This window comes from Taeniopygia guttata, chromosome 1 (genome assembly GCF_048771995.1).
Source record: "Taeniopygia guttata chromosome 1, bTaeGut7.mat, whole genome shotgun sequence".
NCBI classification, from domain to species: domain Eukaryota; kingdom Metazoa; phylum Chordata; class Aves; order Passeriformes; family Estrildidae; genus Taeniopygia; species Taeniopygia guttata.
Genome location: NC_133024.1, coordinates 109,730,842 through 109,746,102, shown reverse-complemented (window position 1 = coordinate 109,746,102; position 15,261 = coordinate 109,730,842). Strand labels below are relative to the sequence as shown.

Below are 15,261 nucleotides of genomic sequence, written 5' to 3'. Positions count from 1 at the left end.
ATTCTCTTCATGGGACAAATCTTTGTTCCTTCCAGCCAGACCATGCAGGCATAAATCATTCTGAACAGCCAAAGAATCCTCTGCCTGCAAAAATTCCCAGATTGATCAAACTTAACACCTAATTACAGAGCTGGTGAACTTACACTGAAGGTGGTTTGAAAGGCTGCCTGGAACATCATGGGTTGAGATGCCTTTTGTTGGGAGCATTGTGCTGTGATGTGTAACGTGGGTAGATTCCTGTGGGATGTTGACAGTTTGTGGGAAATGCATGTAGGAGGAACTGGGTTATGAAGACCAGGGGGTTTAATTTTTTATTTTTTTTTACTCTCTCTCTCTCTCTCATTGTACTGAGTGTGGGCATGGAGATTTTTGGGGTTTGTTTTGTTTTGTTGGCTTTTTAAGGTATGGGGAAGGAAGAGGCTTTGGTTTTGGAAAAATCTGGCCACTACGCGCAGTGTGTCATGAGCCACTAGTTCCTGAAGGTTCGATACTGCACTGGTCCTACCTTCCCAAAAGGATGCTGGTTGATGCTCCTGAAAGCTCTAATGTTCTGTTTTTTTGGTTATGGCATTTATACTGAGTGCTAATCATTTGTTAAACTATGGATTTATGTAATAAATTAATTAGCTCTGCAATGTTTTCTCCACTCTCTGCCTGCCAGTCTGCTGGGACTTGTTAGTTTTTTCCCAGCTACAAATAGCTCTCCGTATTATTATTTGCTTTTAAATAATTTGTCAGGCTAATATTTTTTTCCATTTCACACCAGAAGTCGATTTTCTCCTGTGTGTTATCCCAGCCTGAGGCACAGGGCAGGCATGATTTGGGTCTGCACTGGCAGTGAGTTTTCCACACACAAACATCCAGAGTTTAAAGTTCATTGGCTTACAGCAATGCAAGGATAGGGCCAGAAGCTTTGCCATTGGAAAAGGATGAATCTTGCCTTCATGAACAGCTTAAGGCTAGTATCAACAGGGCATGAGATATCCAAAGTCATAATGCCATTAGTTGTAGAATAAACATTTCCATGGCACCCTCCCTCCCAGGCTTTCTGTTCCCACTCCTGAATGGATGCTGGAATTGGTATGATATCAGAGCAGTATCTGTTTAATCTAGACATGGTGTTTACAACTTCTTGAAAAATATTTCTTGAGCCTCATTAATTTGCATATTCTAGTTTTCTTCATATGCATTCAGTCAATTTTAATTTTGCTAGAACAAAGCATTTCAGAGAATAGTTCTGTATTGGTGTTGTGACAAAAAATGCAGTCTTTTATCACTCCTTATGGATTTGTATTATGTAATGTTTCCACCTTTTTGAATGAGAGAAACATTGAATAGGAGCACAAGATATTTCATTTGTATTAAACTCATCATATTGAAACCTCTAATATATTTCTTCTTATTTTGCCTTTAAATTAAATGGACCTAATCCTTTTTATCTTTTCACGTAGAAAATTCTTTATTCCTCTATTTATTTTAATTATTTTTATCTGAATCCCCTCTGCTGTTGTATTATCTCCTCCAAAAGCACTGACCAAAACTGAACACAGTGTCCCTGTTGGCAGTGCATTATTCATTTATCTATCACATTATGCTGTTTATAATGTTTTCCACCCTGTCTTACACCTCATAATACACAATTTGTCATTATTTTTCCCACAGATTCCACACTCTACAGAAGCTTTCCTGCAGAGCTGTCGTCAGGAGTGAACCAAGCCTTTTCCAGAGTGTAGCAGTTTAAAAGTCAATAAAGTGCCCTTGACTTTCCAAATTCTCCTTGCTAATTGTCGATGCTTCTCACTTATCAGCATGTACTAGGCTGTCATTCACCTGGCATTGTTAGGGTTGTCACCATGTTTTTCTCCAATTTTATCCAATAATGTGTTCAATTCTGGGCCCCTCACAACAATAAATACTTTGAGGCTCTGGAGTGTCCAGAGAGGGGCAATGGAGCTGGGGAAGGGGAAGGAGCACAAATATTATGATCAGCAACTGAGGGATCTGGGGGTGTTTAGCCTGGATAAAAGGAGGCTCAGGTGGGATCTTATCACTCTCTAAAACTCCCTGACAGGAGGTTTTGAGTAAAGAGATGTTGGTCTCTTCTCCCAGGAAAAAAATTATAGGACAAGAGAAGAAAGTCTCCCTCAAGGGGAGGTTTAAATTGGGTATTAGGAAATATGTCTTCACAGGAACAATTGTCAAGCATTGAAACAGGCTGCCCAGAGAAGTGGTGGAGTCACCAACCCTGAAGGTATTTAAAAGACCAAAAATTGGTCTTCTATATAATCTATTAATTATTATACATTAAAGTGGAAGCATGGCACTGAGGGACATGGTTTGGTGGTAGATCTGGAAGTGCTGTGTTAACAGTTGAAACTGATTCCTTTTCCAACCCAAGCTCTATGACTCTGCAGGTGTGTGTTCTGCAGATGCTCCCACACGAGCACACATCCCTTTCTCAGGTTCATTTCCACCAGCAGCCCTGCTAGAAGACACGAGACACCCCAGCTCTGTTCCTGCCAGGCCATCTGGGTTCTTTGTTCTTTCTCTTCACCTCACGCCTCTGTGCTGTGCCCCAGCGCAGAGCTGGCACGGGGCTGGTGCAGACACACCTGAGCTCCTCTGATCTGGCTGGCCCAGGTGGGGCTGGCAGCAGTGTGGGAGGCTGAGAGCCTCCCTGAGGTAGCTGTGATGATCTCTGTGCTGATACACCTCCCCTCCTGCAGCACAGGAGCTACGCTGGCAAAAATTTACTCATGTCAAGCTCCTCAGCCTCCAACTGCACCTCCGAGTGCAGCTTGTGCACGGACTGAGTATTTCAGCCATGAGCAGGGTTTCTCCAGCATCCTGGGCTGCCACGTGCTATACAGCCCTTCAGGGGGAAAATTCACTTTATCAGGGGCTTTTGGATAGTTCTATTGCATAATATCCACTGAGGTAACTCCAGTGATTCTAGATTCTTTCAGGACTCCATCAAGCAAAACTCATAATCTTTTGCTTAATAGTAAGTTACCATCAGTGGGATTTTTCCTGTGCTCACATGCAAAAAATGCATGCTCCTATGTTAAACTCAGTGACATCTTTCTGTTGGAATACTTGGCTGAAGAAACATGCTGTTTTATGTGATGCAGTCCTCAGACTTTATTTCTAAAAGGTTAATTCCTTTAGCCTACAGAGCAGGTTCTGTGGTGCTGTGCCTGAAAGGCTTCTCACTGATAGCGGGAAATGTTGGCTGCACCACCTTTCTAAACTCTGGCCAAAAGAGCATTCAGATTAAGCAATAATTTAAGCAACATCATCATGAGTGGGGAGAGCACATGGCCAGTTAGTCACCAGAGGTACAGACGCAGGCAGAAAGTAAATCCCCAACCTGTTATAGTAATGCACTTAGTTACTGGAAATGCAATATGAGCCTACTTTCATGAGCAAGGATGAAAGAACTTGTTTAACCTTTGTACAGCATTTTCCACCCACACACGGGAGTGACATCAGATGCTTTGTATAGGTAAAAAAAACAAGTCAGCATTTGGGGGACTCCCGAACAAGAGACAGAGATAACCCCTTACCTTTAAGTTTGTGCATTTAACACACTTGTGGTGGGTCACTTGAAACTTCTTGCTGCTTTTTCCTGGATGCTGATGACTTTGACAGAAAAAAAAACCCCAAAAATACTTCAGCCCCATGTGTAACACAGTGGATGTGCAGCACTTACTGGAAGGTATTTTGTGTTTGTGCATGCAGCATAAAGCAGGGCTTTTGCATTTAAATTGGGGGATATTTTAATTTTGAATATCCTGAAGACCAAATCATTGTCACTGTGTCACTGAAGAGGGATTTTTAGGAGGCCAGTAATTAGCTGGCCTTTAATTAATGTCATAAAGCCTGGGAAGGGGAGCCAGATAAGCAGGGCTGGAAGTGTCTGGCTCTGTGCAGCACCTGGGTGGATTTCAGCCCACTCAGTGCCACCTGAAAAGCCCTGCAGGATTTCTGAAGTTCAAGATCTCCTGAGCAACTCCATGCTAACCTTTGTGTTACTTTCAAAATATGTTGGGGCTTAGTTCCTGTGTGTCCCAACATGCAACAAGAAAGAATTTGGTTTTAATTGATGGTTTTGATTTTTGGAACAATCTGATTCCTCTTTCCTCTCCCCTGCTCACTTTCCACCCCTCAAAAATGCTTGATAAATAAACTTTGAAGTCCTGGGAGAAGTAGCAAGTGTTAGTGAAAGGAGAAGGTGGGGGTGGCAGGGGTGGTGGAAGGAGCTCAGTTTGTCAACACAACAGCCAGGAAGAAAGTTATTTATAAGGCTTGTGGTGGAGAGGGGGCCAGCCCACATGTTTTTAAAAAAGAGCTTAGCTAATCACATGGTGCAGCTATTTCTGATATTTGTAAATACATTTCACTGTCCCTTGGTGGATGAAAGGAGAGCTAAAAGAGGATCACAGCTCAGGACATGACAAGTCCATCTCTACACCCAAGAGCTGCCTGTGCAGGCGCCCACATTTCTCTGGACTGCAGTGATCTCCTGAAAAGGACTTTGCTGTCCCTAGGCAGAGCATGAATGGAGGTTTACGGGAACTGATGATTCCTTGGAATTCAAAAATCCTAAATAATGGCTCTGACAATGCTCAGCCTAAATTCTGAATGCATTCTTAAACCACAGAATGCCTCATTTTCAGCAGGGTTTCGTGACTCTCTCAAGGTGGAAGTTGACTGTGAGAGGCATATGACCATGAGACTGTACTTGGCTGGACTGATATCAAAAGTGAATTTTTGACACACAAAGATTTTTTAAATCCACTAATTCAGTACAATTATATTTATTATTTTTTTTTCCTGTGTGGAGCATATAGTGAGCCATTCTTGTGGGTTCAAAGACACTCAAAGTCCCATGATGGAGGCATGACAGAGACTTGATGCTGCTGCTACATTCCTCATTTCAGCAACCATGGGAAGGCTGTATCCTCCTCAGCTAAAAAAGGCCAAAAAAAAATAGCTTTATCTCCAGAGGGATAGTCTACAATTTAGTGCTTGGCCGGGCAAACTCAAATCACATGTGTACGTCTCTCTCTCTCTATATATATATATTTATATACATAATGCATAGACAGAAATATACATATATGTATATAAACAACAGTATTGCACTCTTCAATACAGTAATACTTAATTTCACTTTCTTACACTAAAAAACCAAATCACACAAGTCCATTTCCCTTTTTTCCTTAAAGGGCAGTAAAAGACTTAAGCACGTGACATAGCAGATATGCAAGTGTTTGTACCTTTTTTTTATACTTGGAATAGTATATTATAAACAGATACATGTATAATAATAATAATAATAATAATAATAATAGTAGTTAGTTGTGCCTTGTTAAAGAAAAGGAAAGCAGAGAGAAGCTGCAATAGGTATTGCTGTAGAAACTCCCCTGAGTTATGGCCATTTACTGTTAGGAAAACTAAAATCACGTCAGGGCATGCCCTGCCCTTCATCCTCTGGATGTGATCCCAGTGGGATCCTGCAGAGCTCTGGAAGTGCAGCAGAGCTCCAGCTGGGGACGTGCCATCACCATCAGGAACTCACAGTTAGCGTGGAATGAAATTTCTGGGTGAAATTCTGGCCCTGTTGACCTTGGCAGGTGTTTTGCAATTCGATGAAATGGAAAGAATTTAATCCTCTTTGTCCAGAAGAAGAGAGAAGTTGTGAATCAAAATTTATACCCAGGTACAAAACTGAGGGAATTTTATACTTTTGGGTATCAAGGGATCTGCTCTTGGTCTGGAAGGTCACTGGATGAGTCAGGAAATGAAGCAATAGAAAAAAATTCAGTGTCATATTCACTGTGTTCCAAAGAGGTAGGAAATTAGCATCAGTTATAATTTAAATGTACCTTGCTGACAAGATTTACCAGAAGTTTCCCACACCTGATAATGAGAATATGTGACAACTTTTACTCTCCCTAAAACAAAATAAGGCATCCAAGAGCAAACTTGGAAACCTAAAGCTACATTTTGAAAACAAAAAGCTTTAAGAGAAATAAACATCTGGAAAAGATCTTCTAGAGGACATTTTGGTACCTTAAAATGCAGGGCACTCTGTGCCCTTCCAATATTGCATACAAATGATGGAATTTGCTGTACCCCAACATCATTGTGAAGGGTGTTCCTTCCTAGCCAGCAGAACATGACATTGGAAGGACAACAAAAGGAGCACTTACTTAAAAGTTAGTGTTCCTACTTAGCCTGTAAAGTCTTATAAACAGGGGAAGACTAAATAGAATTTCTAATTTATATGTGTATATGAAAATAGATGTTTTACAATCTACTCTGTGTCACTTCTCAGGCCGGTTCAAACAGAATGTATTTAGGGATGCACAAAGAAATTATATTTCCATTTAAGTATAAAAACATGAAACTTTCATTTCAGTCTTTGGTTTTATTTTTAGTCTAATATTTATATTCCTTCACAAAGGTAATGTATCAGCAAAAGCTGTCTTGGCCCTACAAAATACAAAAATTGTCTCTAGTAATTTGCAGAGGTGTCTGAGCCCAGCATTCTTCACTGCACAGTTTGCTGAATGTAACGTGGTGCTGCTCTTCCCAGAGGATCATGAATAATGTTTTCACTGGAAGTTTAGGAGGCTTTTTGTCTTTAAGACTCTCCCACATTGATATCAAGCAAATTTCTGTTCTGTGTTCTTGTGTTCCATAAAATAAGTGAAAGCAAGCAACATCTGAGTTCCCAGCTATGGTTTCTGGCTGATACTTTTCCCAGAAACAAATTCAGGCAGTCAAATTGCAGCATTCCTCTCCAGTTCAATTTGTAAAAATACAATTTTATGCTTTCAAAGTTGGGTTGCAATTTCTTGGTATTTTATGTATGTTTTGAACCATGATCAAGAAATGATAAACTGATCTCATCTGCAGTACCATCAGTTTAAAATGTTATAACTTTGTCTAATTATTTAAATTGATTGCAAACAATTCTAATGAGACCATTTTATGTGAATTTATTTTTAAATGATACGTAATTATCTTAAATTGGGACAAGTGTTTAAACTGGCAAGCAAACTAATTGAGACAAATGTCTCAAAGCCATGATCTCTTGTCTAGGAGAGGAAATGTTAAAGTAAGACTGACAGTGGATAAAATTATAGGATTTGTAGAACTTACACAGGGAATCTGTAACATCTTAATGTCGAATCAGTCAATCCATTTCAATCAATTATGTTCTTTCTAGGCGGACTATGGATCCAAACCAGAAGTCTGTTCTTCAGAAATATTTGGTATAAAAATTCTGATTCTTAATGCATTTTACGGACTTTGAGTAGAACTGGAACAAAATTTCCATGGAGAGCAGGTCCAGCACCAGTGATCCATCCATGAAGCTGCGTGCTAGCATTGATCAGGCTGTGTTGCAAGTATTGTGAAACTGCAATATTTGTTCTGAAAAGGCACAGATCCCGAGGCTCCAGAGCCTCAGCCACTTTATTTTTGATTAACAAACTATTTCTAGCACTGAAGCATGAACTTTTTTATTCTATACAAAACATAGTCTTGACTTATTAATGGAAAATCATAATTAGACTCAATTTTGTGTTTTCTCTTTTAGATATTTGTAGGGCAGAGGTGGCATTTAATTAGGGAAGAAAGAGACCAGAGTTTTGCACTCTTAACCTACCAAGCCGTGGTGCTGCCCTGCAGAAATCTCTCACGTCTCCCATGTACCAGGCAACAGCAAATGAGCCCATGTTCTTCCTGCTCAGATGACCAGCTGGGTAACAGTTAATCCTGACATTTTAAATAGAACTGACAATTCAACAATAGTTGCTACAGCTGTGAGGGAGTTCATTACGCCAAGGGACTGCATCCACAATGCACAATGGAAGTGAATCTGGGGAGGATTTGAATAAAAAGGAGCTGAGCTGTTCGGAGGGGAAATGTGGAAGATTAAATAGAGTCAAGAGCATGAAGGCTGCCTTTGTATAAATATGAACATATGAAAAGAGGTTGTGGATGGAACTGAATTTCACCAGGAAGGTGGGCTCCCCGTGCACAGCCTCTGTGGGCTCAGCTTCCCTGTCAGACCTGGATTTTGCCAAAGTGCAGCACAGAGTGAGGAAACTTCAGACAGAGCTGTGGTACAGAGGAGAAGCTCAGGAGGACAAATAAACCAGCCAAATAAATAGAGTATTGGACACCTAGAAAGAACACATGGTATAATTCTTTTTCTTTCATTTAATGGATCCTAGAAGACAAAGTCTCTGTTCAGGATGATCTGTCAAGGTAGATTTCAACCGTGCTGTATTGACATCCTCAGAAACCCCTCGCCTAGATGTTGGTTGATTACTAACATTAAGACAGGTGGGCAGACAGCAATGGGCTGCAGAATAAAAAACATAATTCAAAACTACATAAAAATGTGTGTTAGGCTATTGGGAGAGCTGTGCAGTGCCTGGTGTTGTGTGACCCAGCCTAAGGAGAGATGCATGAAACAAACCTGCATGTAGAGTCCTTAGAAGGCAAGGAGCACATGAAACCACATCAAGGTCTCTGTGAGCTCCTTCACAAATGTTGACAGGCAGCTTGCTTAAAGAGCAGTGGCAATGATGAGAGAGACAGAGACAGAGAATGTAATTGGCTAGAAATAATTTTACTGCTAGAATGCTCTTTCGAACTGCTTGCTATAGCTTTCCAGCAGGTTACTTGCAATTTCAGCCCATCTTTAGCAAAGTTTCATTTGAAACAAACAAACAAACAAAACCCCAAAAACCAAAAAGCAAAACCAAAATAAAACCAAACAAAAAAAAAAAATAAAAGGGCAGCTATAATCCTATGTGTCTGCTGAGAAAATAGTACAAGCTGACAAGAGGAAAATATGACTTGGGCAGCAGTCTTAGCAGCTTTTGATCTTCTGGAAAAACTTAGACTGGATGAAAAGAGAGGGAGTGTGTGAAAGGTGTCTGATGGTGTGCTGCTGAAGGGGGGAGGGATGAGTGGGTTGTGGTAGTTGTTTTTAAACTGTATTAATAAAATGTCTGCAAAAAGGACTGGTGATATGCTTCCTGAATTAAAAGGAAGACAGAAGAGAAGCCAGTCCCACCTGCAGCCCATCAGCTCCCATCACAGCTGTTGGGATCAGAGGGATACAGGGAGGTAGTCCCAGGTGAGATGCTGAAAATGAGACCCTTAGAAGCATCACAGTGGCCTGGCTTCAAAACTGGTGGTGCACCACAAGCCCTGGAATTGTTTCACACCTCTGGCATGGAGTTTGCTCCCACAAAACAGGAAAAAAAAAAAAAAATCACAGAATGATTTGGGTTGGAAGGGACCTTACAGATCCTCCAGTTCCAGCCTCCCTGCCATGGGCAGAGATTGAGTGGTCATGGTGCCCTGTGGCTCCTGAGAAGTAATCTCAGAAATAGTTTTCTCAGAAATAATCTGAGAAATAGTTTTGGATCAGCCAGGACCATGCTTTAATTAGGCACAGTAGTATTGTTTGAAAAACCTGGCAACACACTGGCCATGGCTGATATTAAGAGAACCTGAAAAATTATGAGAGAGGCCCTCATATATGTTTTTTTTTCATTGTTCTTTATGCAATCCAGTGCCTTCAGAGAGCAGCTGTGCTGTTTGTTTATTATTGTCATTAGCTTTTATTAGATTCAATGCAACTTACCTCAGAGTCCCTCTGTGTTTCAGTTTCTGTTTTGACATCATTATTTGTACTGAGGAACATTTCAATATATTGTAGAAATTATTATAAAGTAAATTATTATATGGTAAATTATTAAAATGTCTTATATAATATTTTAATAAATAATGACCAATTGTTGAAAACATATTAAATGCAGATACTTCTGCAGCTGGCTGAGGGGAGACCAAGCAATTCAAGCAGCTATGAAATGTTTATATTAGTAGTATCTATAGGAAAATGGAGGATTTTTAAAACACAAACTAAACAATGCTTTGATTCAGATATGATCTTGAGGTGAAGATCTGTAGCAGTTCTAGCAATTGATTGACTCTGCATCTATCCACCACGGTAGCTAAAATTTCTTTCGATAAATATAAAAATGCTGTAGAGCTGAATGCTATTTGTTTGCTGTGCAATTAAACTGTTAAGGTCGACATTTCAATTACCATCATTAGCCCTCAGCCTGAGCACCCCACCGAGAGGGATGGCATCAGTTTACAACCACCCAGAGCTGCCTGGCTCCAGGCTCTCTGAAGAGCTGGGCACAGCTCCCTGTGCTGAGCTCCTGGTGACCCAGTGTCTGGCAGGCTGCTCCCATCCCCAAACAGGCTGGGAATGATGGTTTAGTTCCCAGTACAGTTATTTCCCCACTTTTTCCCACTGCAAGCCAATTTCAACAATTTGTGATGGCTGCTTGCACTCATTTCTTCAGTGAAACCCATGTCCTCCTGTTGTCAACTTCTGCCCCATTCTCACTGGAAGCTTTCTCACCCTTCTTCTCCTCTACTCTATTCCCAAACTTTCTTTGCTTCCCTATCTTTTTGCTTAGGTGCCACACCAGAGCCCTGTCCTGCTTCAGAGCCTGTGAGGCTGCTGGCTCTGGAACAGGACCTGCTGCATCTGCAGAGGGGAGTGAGGGTGAGACAGACACACAGCCAGGAATTTTTGTCTTTAGGAATTTTTGTCTTTTTTTTTTGCCCTGAGCCACCGCCCCTCCCCAGTTCCACCCTGGCATTTCCATGACCACGTCCCCTGGTCGAGCAAGGCACCAGTGACCTGGGTGACACCGAAGGAGGGGAAGAGCAGCCAAGTGAGAGAGGGGAAGGTGGCACATTCAAAGCAGAGCTGGCAGTTTTGTAAAGCTGACACCAGCAGTGCCAATGCCCAGGCAGATTACCCAATACACCTCAAAGGTTTCATCAGGAGAAGGCAAGAAACTCTGGTTTCAAGAATGGAAAATTTGGAATCGTTCTGTCCTGTATGGGGAGATAGTTCAACCTCGAACGCAGCTTTTTGTAGGGTACCTCACAGTTGTGCATCACCTCTGAAGTTGCTCCCTGACTCACACCCAGTCTAAGTGCTCTAAAGGCAGTTATGAAGGTATCATGCTCACAGGAGCCAGAGGATGGATGGATCTTCCCAAACCTGCAGGCAGAGCTGTGCAGAGGTCTCAGGGGGCTGCATCCTCTTCATTTAGGATACCTGACACTCTTCTTTCTCTGAAGCTTTCCTTTTGCAGTTCCCCTTCTGCAGGGGTGGGATGAGAACAGACTGCCTAGATTTTTTGTGCATTTCACCAGTGCTGGGTTGGGGACTGGGTTGGTTGGTTTTGGGAGATTTAACCATATTATCATTGCAGACAGCTCCTTATTGTGCAAGGTCACCAATCCAGATTGTGGGGTGAAGAGATGCCCAGCATGCACCCCTGTGGTCCTGGCTGGTCTCTTCACTCCAGCTCAAAGCTGACCCTGGATGAACAGTGGAACCATGACATGACCATGGATATCTCCACCCTGTGCTTCCAATTCCTGCATTATCCCAGCCCCTGATCCCAGGAAAGGGGGAATTGTTTGAAACCCAGAATTACACTACAAGCATTGCATTGGCAGGCTTGCTAGTGTGGAGTATCAAATTAAAAGTGACAGTAACACTTTTTTTCCTTTAATTTATGAGCTTTCATTTTTAAGTCTGGCAAAACTGATGCAGAGATAAGGTGACTTATACAATGTCACTCATCCAGCAAGTATCAGTCAAAATAGAGACTAAGTAGCCTGAATCCCTTTATAAGCAGCTTTTGTCTCATATTTTGGCCTGACTTAGCATCATCTCACATCCCAAGGACTTTTAAGTGAATACTGTCTTCAGCAATGCATGACAGTGACTGCATGACATTTCCCAGGTTCCTGAAAACTCAATACAGGAATCCAGTGGTGATTCTGATGTGCTTTTATGTGCACATCAAATCAAACCTCTCCTTAGTACACAGGCACATTACAATGTCAGCTTCATCCCCATCATAACTCTGTTGGCTCTAATGGAGCGGCACCAGAAACGAGGTTTGGCTGTGAAATGCTACAGCAAGTTTCAGGAACAGGCTTTCCAGCCCATGTGCAACTATTTTCCACAATGGCAAGAAGTACATTATTCAGTGAATGAAATAGAAACACTGACAGTCTGAGTGTGATGTTGAAGAAAGTAGTTTTTTTCTTCATGCGTTGAAGGAAAATGAACTGGCTGTGTTTAAATATGTGGCCAAGCATATGTGATGAATAACATATAAAATGACTCGAGAAAAAAAAGCAGGACATTTTCAGCATTGCTGGGAGCCATGCTTTTAGACCAGAATTCATACTAAATCCAGGTGATGGGACTTTTTTTTGGTTTGACTTTTAAAAAAAAATTTAAATCCAACTCAGGTTTATCAGAACATGGCAGAAAAAAATCCTGTCCACAGCATTTTTCCCTGTGGGGAAGGTCATAGTGGCAGAAATTTCACAAGGACAACTGGCATCATCCTGTCCACAGCATTTTTCCCTGTGGTGGAGGTCGTGATGGCAGAAATTTCACAAGGAAAACTGGCACCAGCACATTTCCACCTTTCAATTGGTTTGGGGCCAAAATAGTAATTGATTTTTCACTTTCTGCTGGAGATTGTAAATAGCCATAGTGTCTTTTTTCCCCTGCAAGTTTTTTCATTAGTATGGCACTAATGAGATACAACAGAACTACTTCTGATCAAATTTTAATTTCTTCATCTTATCGTTAAATGTAATAATTTATATTTGGCACATTCAATCAAATTGGACCTCAGATACATTATCTTTAATGAAATATAAAATAAATTACAAAGAAGATTGGAGGATTTCTTGGGTACTACTGTAAGTAGTGAAACCAAAGCAAATTGGTCAATGAGTATTCAATTCCTTTATTTAAATGCCAACAGAGAAAAAGGTAAACAAAAATATATTTGACAGTGAGTATGTCCAGTGGGAGCATTTCCTTGTATTTTACTTTGTAGTGGCTAAACATTAAGTCAAGCCTTTAAGTTGAATTTAATGTATTAAAGCAATAACAATCAAGGCACAAGGCATTTCCTGGGAATTAATGACTGACTGGGAGACTTGATGGGCCAACATGAAGCTGAGGGCCATTAACCTTGGCTAGTCATTAATTTCCCTGAAAATTCCCTGTGCTGAAGTTGTTAGTGCTTTTCATAATTTTCTTATCTGTTAAGTGTAAATATAAACATTTTCTCTCATGTCCAAGAAATTTTTTAAAATAATCCATAGGATGGAGCTAAGCAGCAGTGTGGCTCCAGATGTCCCTTCCAAACCCAACCACTCGGTGACTCTGGGAAAACAGAGAGTTTTGGCCACAGAAAATATTCTCTCAGGAAATTCTTATGAGTAAATGCTGAATTTCCAACATTTTCTGAAGGCCTTGCATGGCGGCAGGCTCATGAAATCAGATGCTGAACTGTCTCATGGAGTATAAAACCAAAAAGGGCAGTCGTGATCCTTTATTCTGATGAAATTAAATTCCTTTGTACATATCCCTTACCAGGTCATCTTTGTGCATTATTAGTTGTTATTAAAAAATTCACTGCAGTAATATCTCAGGGGCTTTGGGGAATGGCTTCCTTTTGTGTCAAGGGAACAGAAAAGACCCCCAGACATTCCCATGGCATCCACAATCTCAGTTCTCCTACACTGCTTGGGACAATAAATAGATGACCCACAGCAACTCTGAGGAACAGAAATGGTGATGGCATTCTTTGTCTGGCTTTTATTTTTTTCCCTTGATGATATTGATTTAACCTTTATGAAAATTAATCTCAGGAGAGGGACAGAGCCTGAAGATTTTATTTTTAAGACTTGCAATTTGCAAGAGCAATTGCAAATTCTTGCTCTTCCTGTTTTGGTTTGGTTTTGTTTTGTTTCTTTTCAGGTTTTTTGTGTGGTTTTTTTTGTTTTTTTTTTGGGGGGTGGGGGTTTGTTGTGCTTTGTTTGGGGATTTTTTGTGGGAGTCTTTTTGAGTTTGTTTGGATTTTTTTTGCTGGGATTTTTGTTTTTTGTGGATTCATTTTCTTACTTGATGAAAAGGTTATTAGTTAGTGCCTCCTAACTTCACCAACCTGCTTTGAGGAATCATTAATTCATCTTATAATTGGCAATAAAATGTTCCATCTCACACTGTAGCATGCTTAAAAATCAGTCACTGCTACAACAAATGAAAACTCAGCATGTAGAAGTGTTGAAAAAATATGCTGAACCATGTCTAGGGAATTTTATTCATCCTGATATTTTTGTGCACCTGTGAAGTAAATTGGGGCATATGAGCCCATGATTAAATGTAGGTAGGAGAGTAACTCTAACCCTGTATTAAACCTAGGGATGAAATTACTCACATGAAGAATAATCTCTGTATTAAGAGATTTGAGATACACCCCTTCAGCATGGAGAAGTAAAGAAAAAAAATCCATTATTGGCAAAGGGCCACTCCTGTTAAATCTGGAGTCCAGCTTCTGTTTAGGTAGCATTGCTATACAATTTTCCATAGCTCTGTCAATTTTCTTCACGCTCTCAAAGTAATCAGGGAATTGGAATGCAACCCTGGCTCCATCTGATCAGAAGCATAATAGGAGATATCACCTCCCACTGTGCCCTGTCCTGACTGTGAGTAGGAGAAAGGAGGGCTAAAGAGGATCCTGAACCAAAGGTATTTCATTCAGCAGACTCTGGGGAAACTGTGACCCAAGTCACAGTCTGAACTTCGTGTCTGACTCTTCCTTCTTGAATGGGCTACATTAAAACTTAAAACCCAGTAAATGAGGTTGAATTGACAGAGGGGAAAAGACAATTCAGATGCATACTGTGCTGTCTCAAACAGTGGCAAATTACCCAGTAGGAAAATATAGAAAGCTGTATCAGTGCCTTTTCTTTTTGGCAAAACTGTTTCCACTAACTGAAACAATTGCCGGTGAGGAGATTGTATTTTATCATTTGAAATGCAGCCCCAGCTGCAAGAGTTCTATTAGATTGTCTAGCTCAATGTTTTATATTTATTCTTATCATTTAGAAGCATCAGATACTCATATCTTGAAAGGTGCCTCTTCAATAAGTGTTTAGTACTCACACAGGTGATAACACTGCTTTGGAGTTAACTCAATTTCACAACCTGTGAGTTCACAGTATTATCATGGAAAGGTCTTGGAGTTTATTTACATCAAATTGACCCATAATTAAGTTTGGCACTTGCATATATAAGATTTGTGATTTCTCTAG

General features: G+C 40.6%; 1 long non-coding RNA gene across 7 annotated transcripts in view; it reads left to right on the top strand.

Moving 5' to 3' along the window:
• LOC115496981 (uncharacterized) overlaps window positions 1-1,771 on the top strand; it is a 90,067-nt gene extending 88,296 nt beyond the window's left edge. For all 7 annotated transcript variants that reach the window (XR_012058186.1, XR_012058184.1, XR_012058187.1 and 4 more), the window contains one exon: window positions 1,663-1,771. This is a non-coding gene — a long non-coding RNA (uncharacterized lncRNA). The remainder of the gene's footprint in view (window positions 1-1,662) is intronic.
• Window positions 1,772-15,261: the final 13,490 nt, after the last annotated feature.